This window comes from Alosa sapidissima, chromosome 15 (genome assembly GCF_018492685.1).
Source record: "Alosa sapidissima isolate fAloSap1 chromosome 15, fAloSap1.pri, whole genome shotgun sequence".
In the NCBI taxonomy this organism is placed as follows: domain Eukaryota; kingdom Metazoa; phylum Chordata; class Actinopteri; order Clupeiformes; family Clupeidae; genus Alosa; species Alosa sapidissima.
In genome coordinates, this window is record NC_055971.1 from 13,898,319 (window position 1) to 13,909,755 (window position 11,437).

The 11,437-nt window shown below is 41.4% G+C and overlaps 1 long non-coding RNA gene across 1 annotated transcript; it reads left to right on the forward strand.

The window, feature by feature from the left end:
- Positions 1–792: 792 nt before the first annotated feature.
- Positions 793–4,826, forward strand: LOC121684275. The gene is made up of 3 exons (XR_006023093.1): positions 793–934; positions 3,226–3,279; positions 4,425–4,826. It is a non-coding gene; the product is annotated as an uncharacterized LOC121684275 (long non-coding RNA).
- The last annotated feature ends 6,611 nt before the right edge of the window (positions 4,827–11,437 follow it).

The following is an 11,437-nucleotide window of genomic DNA, read 5'->3' on the forward strand; positions in this document are numbered from 1 at the left end:
AGGGGCTTCTTCACCATGGATTATCTTTTCATTCTGTTTCTGTCCAACGTTAGATTGTCCTCCCAAACAAACAGCATTGGACAAACATCATTATTCTATTCATTTAGCCAATCAAGCGAAGGCCTGTAGGCTTCAGTGCCATTGCTGCTCCAGTGTCTCTGTTTAACAGCAATAAGCGTGCTAAACCACTCTCTCATTAATTATATATGGTTTCCAAACAATCAAAGATCATTTACATGACATCACGCGTACACCCTCTCTGCGGACGAGTTGCACCGATTTTCATTTAATGAAGGTTTAATTCAATCAGTTTGCCCAATCAGACTGCTACCAAGGGGGAGAATCTTCAATACGCTCCCAGGGCATGCACCCCTTTGTTAAGGCAGTGGGGAATCTCTCCAGAGTTTAAACACGCTCACAAACTGAGGAGTGTCATTATGAATGGCAATCTTGACTCCTGCAAAAGCAGCTCTGTGATGAGCTGAGCAATGACAGGCCTCTTGTCTGTTAAAAAAAAAATCTCAGACAAGCTTGATATCTAACAAAGAGAGCATGTGCTGTGCATTGAAGAGCTTTGAATAAAAGGCTGTTGAATGTTGAACGACCAGAGATATAGACCCTTTCAACAAGGTAAACAAAAACAATGCTTGAACATTCTATTTGGGCCCCAATCTACTTCCTCTGCATTAAGATAACATATGGAATGTTAAAACGGAAGTCTTGTGGGGCCAACTATGATGCTGATAATGGAACTCTCTTGAAAGGGTCCATAAAATAAAGGAGGGGAAAATAATAATAACAGCAAGCTGGACATGATGGGAAGGGAGCCTTTGATGGTCACTGGAGCTCTGTCCACAGGGGCTGAGGATTCCAGCCAGTGGGTATTTGATTTGGTTCACGCGTGACAAGGGTTCCAGGCCTCTCGTGTTCCATGGTGAGTCAACTGCACTAATGTGAACTGTCAGGTCAGGACTGGGGGGAGGGAGAGAGAGAGAGAGAGAGAGAGAGAGAGAGAGAGAGAGAGAGAGAGAGAGAGAGAGAGAGGGAAGGTAAAAGAGGGAGGTGGGGTGAGAGAGAGAGGGAGAACGAGAGAGAGGGAAGGTGAAAGAGGGAGGTGGGGGAAAGAGAGAGAGGGAGGGAAAGAGAGAAGGTGAAAGAGGGAGGTGGAGAGAGAGAAGAAGAAAGAGAGAGAGGGAAGGTGAAAGAGGGAGGTGGAGGGAGAGAGAGAAGGTGAAAGAGGGAGGTGGAGAGAGAAAGAGAGGAAAAGCTTGCAGCTAATTCAATGCAGCAAAAGTAATGCAACCGTTGCCCCTCCCTGGAATGAATGAATACATTCTATCAAGCAGTAACATATAATTCATTTATCAGCATAGCTGGGGGAATGTGATATGCCTAAGTTTATAGTGGTGAACGTTGCTACATCAGGAAAACATCAGGGGAGTGTGTGTGTGTGTGTGAGAGAGAGAGAGAGAGAGAGAGAGAGAGAGAGAGAGAACAAAAAAAAAACAGTCTGTCATATCATTTTGGGGATTTGTCCTCGTTCATTTTTTAATTGTGTGCCAGTGTGACAAGCTGACAGTGATATTTCAGGACTTGGGACACATCTTCAGATAATTGGTTTGGTACCATAACACCTGCCAGGGGAGTGTAAGCCACAGTAATACAGGCAAAGATAAGCCCATATTCAGTAGTTCAAAGCACTAGTATGGTCCAGCACCCTCCAATTACCAACCTCTGGCTTTTCAATGACGTTTGGCCATGACCCTTCTTAATCTCTATTACAGACCAGTGACCAAGGCCCCGCCAAATTTTGAATTTAAAATGCATGAATGTAAATGGTTGGCTGCGTAATTATAATTGCAGGTCCAGGCTGAAAGGATATCAAAGGCGATGAACATTGCGCCGTGTCTATATTAATTACTGAGAGCAGAGATACAAAGACGCCCTAAAAAAATTCATTACAAACAACTTCGTTTTGTTTACACCTGTTCCGGGGGCCCTTGGAATGGCCTCGGAAGGGTGGATGGGAAACATTTTATCTCGAAGGCAGCTGCCGCCACACTCAGCCAAAGCAGCAGCTGCCACCAGAGGGGGTGGTGGCCTGACAGCAATGGCTTCTGAACCCAAATTGAAAAACAAAAATTCTCTGTGATTAAATATGACCCGCAGGCAGGTACAATCAATATCACACACACGCAGTCTCTCACACGCCCCTGCTAAGGCCTGACACCAGCGGGCGTGATTGGCAACTCCTGCGAAACTTGATTGATGGCCACTCCAAAATGGGAGCGGCCAGAGGGGCTCAGGGAGCTTGTTAATACTCACAGGCCAAATAAACAGCGGAGTCGGTCCCAACAGTGAGACAAATAGAGGGAGACAATAACATACAACATCAGCGCCGCGGGGAGGGGGGGGGTAGTTTTCAGCTGGACTCCGACAATGGGAGGTCAATAACGCTCCCCCGTTGGGTGATTTAAAGGAAGAGATGAGGAGCGCAGTCTTGATTAGAGGAGCAGGTGAGTGATGTGGGTCTACTATAGATCCCTAGCCTGAGAGCTTTTAAAGGGCTTGTGATATTCACTGTTTGCGTCAGATGCCAATATTCTGATTTAAAGTACACATGTGAAGAAGTGTGTGTGTGTGTGTGTGTGTGTGTGTGTGCATGTGCTCAAGATATGAGCTCAGAGTGAAGGATTATCAGTCCTCCATCTTGTGCTGTTTTGGGGGCAATAAAACACAATGAAGCACTTATTGCGGCATAGAAAAAGTATGTGCTTTCTGTGTGTGTGTGTGTGTGTGAGTGTGTGTGTGTGCACGTGGGTATACTTGTGTAAACAAGTCAGTGTGTAGGTATGGATGTGTATGGGTGTGGATGTGAGCTCACCACGTGCAGCCTTTTCATTTCCTTCTCCAGGCGGATTGAAGATCGATTGCCACCGCTGGTCACACACTCTGCCTTTGTCCATCGCCTGGGCAGGCTTAACACATTCCTGCATTTCCATGGTTACCAATAAAAAAAAACACACAAATACATGACATGTGACCTTTTCATACTCTCATCAGGAAGAGCTCTGTGGTGTGTCTGTGGACACTGTTTCTGGGGAATCAGCATCTCCTGTGACTTGGCAAAATGTCACCGATGATGTGAAGGCAAGGTGACACCAACATGTGAGGTGCTATCACTGTTGAACGATAACACAAAATAATCTAATGCACACTCTCCAGCTTTGTAGATCAAGGATTGTTGGTGTACATAGGACTTGGCAGCATTACAAAAAGGTAATGTATGGATTATTACAACTTGGCCTGAGTGTGTAGTCATCATGAGCAACACCTCTAGATACTTGGTTAAATTGAATAACAGTTTAATATGACGGAGTATTAGGGCCACACATAAAGAAAAAAATATTTTTGGCATGACAAGATTAAACTCGACATTTCAACATTAAACTCAAGTTTCGGTTTTGTGCGAATCCACTCAGTGGACTACATCTCTCGTCTCGAACGATGTACGTCACCAATGTAATGAAACGATAAGAGCTGTTATGCTAGTTAACGGTTGCATCTTGCTGCCTGCTATGTCACTTAACAGTATGTAATGTACAGTCTATGGACGAATACAACTTACCTGATGTGTTTAATCCTCTGACTCATGGTATTTTCTTCGGCAAGGAAAGCCCAATTAAGACCTGTTGCTGGTATGCTTGTACAATCTAGTGTGGCTGTGAATGAGCTAACGTCACTAGCGCGACTGATGGGTTTGTAGTCGTTGGAATTACGATCTTTCACAATGTTGTAATTCAATAGTTACGAAACAAACTGCAAATGTCTTTACATGAAAAATTGTCTTTAAAATTGACAAACATCATATGGGTAATTCAAGGCACAAGTCAACCGGGACCAGAAAATTATTTCTTTTTCGCCATAGACTGCCGTTCCAATTTTTTTGAAAGATAGGTCCCATGGAGGCAAACGAAAGGGGCGGGACTTCACCACTCTATTGACTTATATTTGACATTTCATCTTGACATGTCAATCAAAACTAGTTTGGAGAGAGTGCCAAAGTAGCTGCTACTGAATCCGGACAGTCAGTCTCAGACTCAATCAGTTGGCCAAAGACTCAACAAAATGCCTTGTGTAGCCCAGATGATTTGGTGAAATTGTACTTCAGAATTGGATTTAGCAACAATTAGGCTATACTAACTAGTTTTGAATGTCAAGAACAAAGAAGAAATGTTGAGATTTCAACTTTATTATTGAAATTTCGAGTTTAATGTCAACATGTCAATACATCGAGATTAAAGTCGACATGATATTTCAACTTTATTCTCGAAATTTTGTCCTAATTTCGTTTGTTCCTAAGTTTGTCCTAATACTCCATCGCAGTTCATAATGACCGGCGTTCTATACATTATCCCTTACAGAATGCCTTAAAACCAAGCAAGAGAACAAGGGAGGCTTGGGAGAGGAGGTGATCAAGCACAAGGCTATATGCAGAGGAAAGATTGGACAAACCCTCACAAACAAAGATAAGAGAAATGGAGGACCATCTCTGATACAATTTAGTCATCCATCTATAAATTACAGGAATGTCTGTGTGTGTGCGTGTGTGTTATTCACATTCGCATATCTGTAGAACTGTTCATTTGACTAATTTGGCAGGTGTTTTTTTACAGGCATTAGTAAGTGCAGTGTAAAGTTTGATGTTGTTTGAATAAGAAATGCAAAAGATGTTAAGTATCAGTAAAAGAAGCACACATTGGCTTTTGCCGCTCTAGCTGCTGGCCACTCCCCCCCTCACACAGCACAGCAAAGGACCAGGGGCAGAGAGGGTTGGCAGTATGTAGGAAGTCATGTTTGGATGATTATCATGTCTGACATCAACAATAAAGAATGCCTCTGTATGCAGTTTGCTAACATGATTCTATGGATTTTCCAACAAACACGGGTATGCAGTGGCTATTCAAAATGATGTAAAACTAAAAATAATAATATAAACGGACACTTCGAATAGCCCAGGCTACTTTGGATTGTCTTTAGACTATGAATAAACAACAATTTTGACTGTAAGGTCCAAAACTGAAACGAGCGTCCCGAATTTAAGGATGTGTCAGAATGCCACACACGACCCAGCTACAGACAACGAGTGGCAGACAAAGCGTGATGTCACTTATAGGCTACCAGAGACTGTGTTTGAGTCACATCATTGCAAATTTAATATGATGACGCATTATTCCACAAAATAATTTGTCTTCTCCATCATCAAGTTATTCAATAGGCTAAACATATAACCTTAACTCAAAACAGCTGTTAGGCTTATGTCATTTTGATCTGTAAAAATTTACATTTTACACATGCAGCCATGCTTAAATTATGCTTACAGTACAGCACATTAATTATAATGTACTATACTATAATATTCAGTATTTATTATGACCGCCGCTAGCGGTCATATAAGGGATTGGTAAAGTTTTTTTTTTTTTTGTCCCGTCATCTACTTCCTGAATGTTTGGTCAACGATACCCGGGACACCGAAACACCGGGGCACATGAAATTTGGTGGGCATGTAGCCCCACTAGACTTTTACGGAAAAAATTAGTTTGGTCCCCGGGGGCCACTCCCCCCAACGCTGGGCCCCCCGAAACCCAAAAAATGCATTTTTTTCTAAATAACTACCTGAACAGTGGCACCGAGGATGAAGACATTTTTATGGTATGTTGGTCTCAAGGGTAAGACTAAGTATCTTAGTCTTAGTCAGATTTAGTCAACACATTTTAGTCTTTTTTTTATAACAAATTATTACCATTTGAGTCAAATAGTGTTTCACACATCTCAATTTTCCAACACTATTGTGTCCACAGGGCTACTCGTCTGTTATAATTACTCATTCTGATTTTTTGTCAGTTAGTATGTTTACATGCACAGGTAATTCGAGCTACAGTTATAGCTCGGCTGGGATTTGACCATAGACAGTAAAAGATTCGACTGGACCACGGTCATATTCGTAGACCAGTGTTTCTCAAAGTGTGGTCCGGGGATCACTGGTGGTCCGCAAGCTATCCCAAGTGGTCCGCGAGCAGACGTGGTAAAATATAATATAGATGAGTTGTTTGCATTATTGAACCAACTTGTATGTAAATCCAAACAGTTCTACAACACTGTCTATGTGAGATATGCCAGTTTAAATCATACAGTATGAATCCTCTGACACAATAAGCAAAGTGCAAAGACAATAAGCAAAGTGGTTCAGTGAGTAGGCCTATTGTTTAGACTAATTATAGGCTACTGTTGAAGTAGGTCTAATCTTTTTTTTTTTTTTTAGTTAGGGTTAGTTAAGTGGTCCTGAAACTGAACAAGTTTGAGAAACACTGTCGTAGGCCAAAGTATTAATGTTTTACTCCGCCTCGCTAGATGGCGATATGCGCCCAAACACAACACATTCCCCAATCAGACTCTCCATCTTAGCCATAGCTAACTTGCTAGCAAACTTTGCATCATCAGTTTAACTAGTTAAATAGTTGACATTACATGATAAACATTTTCGAATGGACATTCTGGGGGATATTAATATATATGAGAGAAGCTTCAACTTCTGGGTATGTAGCATTGTGGCATAAAGCTTAGGTAGTTAGCTTGAAATCTCCAGTGTTCTTGTTCCATGTAGTTTCGTGTTGCAGCCACAGGGTTGCAGCAACAGCACGTAGACTAGCCTACAGGAAAGCTGTTGCGTATTCCTCATTCGGAATATTTTGAAAACGTAACAGCTAGATATTCTGTCTTCTCATTTTGTAGACGAAAATGAAGAGAGATTTTATCTTAGTTTTTATTTCATGCAAAACATTTTAGTCTCGTCTTTTTTCGTCAACAATAATGCATCTTAAGATAGTCTTAGTCAGTGTTTCAGGACATTACTGCCGTCTCGTCATAGTCATGAAAAAAAAGGTCGTTGACGAACATATTTCCTCTCGTCTCGTCTGACGAAATTAACACTAGGTGGTGCACACATATATACACACACACACACACACAGGCACGCACATACTATCGGTATCGGCAATTAGAATGGCCGATACATAATTACAAATTCAGTAGGATTAAATGAAAACCAAACATTCATAATCATTTGGCTGCATTTCCAGTATTGACGTCACGTAGTCGTTTGTCCACCAGATGGCGCATCGTTGCAGTGAGACGTAATTTTGTTGGTTAAGTTAATCTAAAGTGGGTTGGAAAGACAATAGACGCTTCCTACAAGGACAACACTGTAGTTTACCGCAGAGAATGTCTAATAAGGGTAGGATGATTTCTACATGAAATGTAATTCCCATTTCTTCTTGAAGCCGAAATAAATCTGACGGTGGGTTTCCACACAGCGAAACACCTCACGATTTTCGGCCAGCGAAATTTCGCCTCGGGGGCGTGACACAAAACCGCTAACCTTTTGACTGCAGTGTCTAGCCAGTGGTGGCAAGCAAGCTAATTAGGCTAATCAGCTAGTTCAAACGTTTAAGTACTTAATGAAGATATCCAGGGGTCTTTATGCCTCGACTAAGTTGATGTTGCCTATAAACAACAATTCATGTTAATAGAAACAACGAGGTCAATAAGACAAAAAAAATATTTCATACCTGTGTTGCAGCATGTAGCCTAGCTGTCTAGCTAGGTTTACAATGCAATTCAATGTCCTAAAATACTAGCATTTCGCCTGTCAGCTAGCTAAAAAGATCGAGTGCTTAAACTAACATATATAGTGGTCTATTTAGTGGTGTATGTGCTCTGACTAAGTTCGTGTGGCATATAAACCACAATTCGTGTTGATACAAGTGCCAATGTTCGTGTAGAAACATTTTAATCACATACAAATTTTCGTGTTACAGCTCAGGTAGTCTCCGCCATCTTGGTCAGACTTTTTTGTAACTCCCGCCTCCAAGCACAAAGACGCGGACCTGATTGGTTCTTGAATGGTCCTCATTTAAATAAAGTTAAACTTTGGCCAACTTTGTTTCACCTGCCTCGGCGATTCACTCTCATTTCGCCCAACCAGGGCGAATTTCGCCTCCATTCAACCTCAATAAGAGCGACGTGAAATTTCGGTGTGTGGAAACACACCGTGAGAATGTTTATCGGACATGCTTGGTTTTTACTGCAGGTAGGCTACGTTAATATTATACAAGTTATAGCCTAGGACGTAGGTAAAATAATGTTAGGCTACGGTTAGCATTGGTTGAGTGATGGAGGCCAATTTGATTATTGATGTATTTGTAGAAAACCATAAATGCGGTTATAGGCTACCAAGCAAATTGATAACAGCACTAATTCTATCTTTCGACTGTCATCTGATTCACTGACCAAAACCTAGGCTACTAGCAGGAGCTAAGTGAGTTAGCCACAACACGTTTGCTAACGTAATGGTTTTCTAATGGAAAATACTGTATATACCTGAAAGATAACCTGTCTATGATGCATTCTACTCAAAGTCTCAAAAAGTATCTGAGTCAACGTTCATTCCCAAACACCCACTAGGCTACTTCAATCCTCTATTTTCAAAGGTGATTCAAGTAAGGAAGAGCATGGCTCAAAGTAAAGTAACTAGGACTGAAACTACATAAATTCGTCAAAGTGAATAATTTGTGTGAACTCGCCGCAATGTAGATTTATTAACGCACCCGTGATGATCTACATCTCCATTTAAACCAAATGTTTTAGAGCGCACGTTGAGAGATGTATCCAGGGCAGGGCTGTACCTACACATATTTGTTGCACGTGCTACAAAAATCATTCTTTGCGATGGATGATTTAGTACCAACGTTATACCGGTCGGATACAGTTTTGCTTATGGCTATACCGTGAGACTGAGACGCTTTTTGTTTGTTCGAAGTACGTGTTTAGGGTGTGAGAGGGGAGTCGATGTGCTTTGATTCCAGCTTACCATGGACTAGGCAGGGTGAACCCAGCCTGATCTGCCGGCGATTTCTTTTTCAATTTCTTAAAAGATTGAGCTTGGTCTGGCGAAAGCCAGACTAACCATGGACCTCACAGTTGCAAAATGCAAGGGAACATGAATCAGCCTATATTTGCACAAACAATAACGGACAGCAACTCTTCAACTTGGCCCTTTAAAATGTGTATGAACAGTCTAGTGACGCATTTCATGAAGGCCCTTTTGGACATGTCAGTTATTTGCACCACTGAGTAAAACTGCATTTTGTTTTAGACTACTGGTATTTAATTTGTGCATTGACAATAAAGTTGAATATCATATGAACTAGATGACTAAACTCTTGCATATGTAGAAGAAGAAACATTCACAAAAATCCATGACATGACCTCTCCTTGATAGCTGTTGGAAACTGCATGGATCTGACAGGCATTGTTTTGTTTAATAATAAATAAATAAATACAAAAAAGATACTTTCTGTGCGGCCCACAAAATCAAGCATACACAAAAGTTTCAAGAGTGGGGGATGGAGTAGAAGATGGAGACATTGATTAATGTGATTTCTTTTTGCGGAATGGATGTACAGGACTGAGCGGCGGTCATATTTTGTACCGCTATGCGTACATCTAGTTATTGAATGCTTAGCTGGAATGATGTGTTTCCCTATCATCCTATTTTTAAAGCAGGCCCTGCACTAGTCCTTTCAATTCACTAATCTCACTAACCCCATACCAGTAGTAAAACCAGAGACTTTCTAATGAGGAGACACAGCACTCAAAAAATCCTCCATAGAAATGCATAGGGCTAGTTTGTCTACACATATCCCACCCTTCCTAGGCAAAACGTCGACATGTGAATGCATTGAGCCAATCATGTGGTGTGATGTGAATACATTGAGCCAATCATGTGTTGTGAACTCAGTGCCGGCCCGAGCCTTTTGGGGGCCCTAAGCAGAATTTGATTTGGGGGCCCCCTCCCACAACGCGGAGTCACCTGTGCTTGGTGATAATTGACAACTTCACACTATAATGTTATATTATAAATGAATACAGTGAGGTTATGTATTAATCAGGGCTCCGAACCGGTTCAAGGAACGAAAACGAACGGAATTTTACGAGGAGCGGAAACGGAAACGAAAACAAAATGGTCTTCACCTGTTCCGGAACAGAAACGTTATTCTGAAATCCACAAAACCGGTTAATAACGTTTTTTTTTTTCGTTCTCTAAATATTTTATAAAATTTCACAAAAGCATATCCTAAGTGTTATACTCGTTTGATTGTAGTCGAACAGCCTAATAATTTGATTTCTGCAGTTTGAAAAAAGCAACAACGAATAAATGGACCTTTGGTCCAAATATTTTGTCTTGCTGTTGTAATGTAACCTATCTGCCACTTCGGATCTTAGGCCAAGCTCGTAGCGTAGGCTACTGAAACTGATTTGGAAATTGTTTGTAGCCTATGCGTAATAGCCTATTTTGCCTGTCCACGCCTTGTCGTTTTAAAGTCGGGATTTGAAATGTTTGCGCAATTATAGCCTATTCTATGTAGAAGAGTTAAACGGGAAATTTGAAAAAGATAGGCCTTGTCAGCAACAGACAGGTTTGTTTATAAACAGGGTTGGAATTATAGTGCAAGCCTTTGAAGATCTCCAGGTGGATAAAACTTAGGCTACAACCAGGTAAGTTTAGCAGGTATCCAGAAATATTTTTGATAAATTATTTATAGGCATAGGTTAGGCCTACAGTAAGTCTGTAGGCTATGGGATGGATAGCCCATCTGAATGTTTTTGGATGCCGCCTGTGATTTATTATTTTTGGGCATAGCTACGGTATAGGCTAAATCAAGGGGAAATAATGAGTACGTCTATTCTAAAGTAAAGTCCACAAAAATAGACTTGATAGGCCCGCCAAACACTGCCGGAACTTTAAGAACGAACGATATTTTGCATTCTGAACCGGTTCAGGACCGATATGTTGGTGGCGGAACGCATGTAAGAACGAAAACGTTAAACATAGGCCTACCTGAACCATTCGGAACGGAACATTTGAAAAATAATTTCGTTTTCAAGCCCTGGTATTAATACAGTGACTGATTACTGTCCCCCTGGACACTGATGCACGGGGGGGGGGGGGCTGGTTCTGGGGGTACTCCCCCAGAAAATTCTGAATTTGGTAGATGTGATTTCCTGTATTCTGGTGCATTTTTGGGATGGTCAGCTGGAGAGGGGGCAGTACCTAAATTTGTTCAGATTCATAGCCTTTTGCTTTTTGACTTCACACAACTACTTGGGGTTCAGGGTCCCTTGACCTCTTGGGCTCGGTAGGCTCATTCAGTAATCCATCCTTGCTCACATGCCAAAAATGTTTTGGGGCTCCGCTCTAGACTTCTGGCCCCATGTGCTTGGTAAACCTATGTATTAATATAGTTGAACATTATTTACACCAACCCTGTCACCTTTTAATCTTAGAGGGTACTAAAATCACAGATTTATTTGAAAC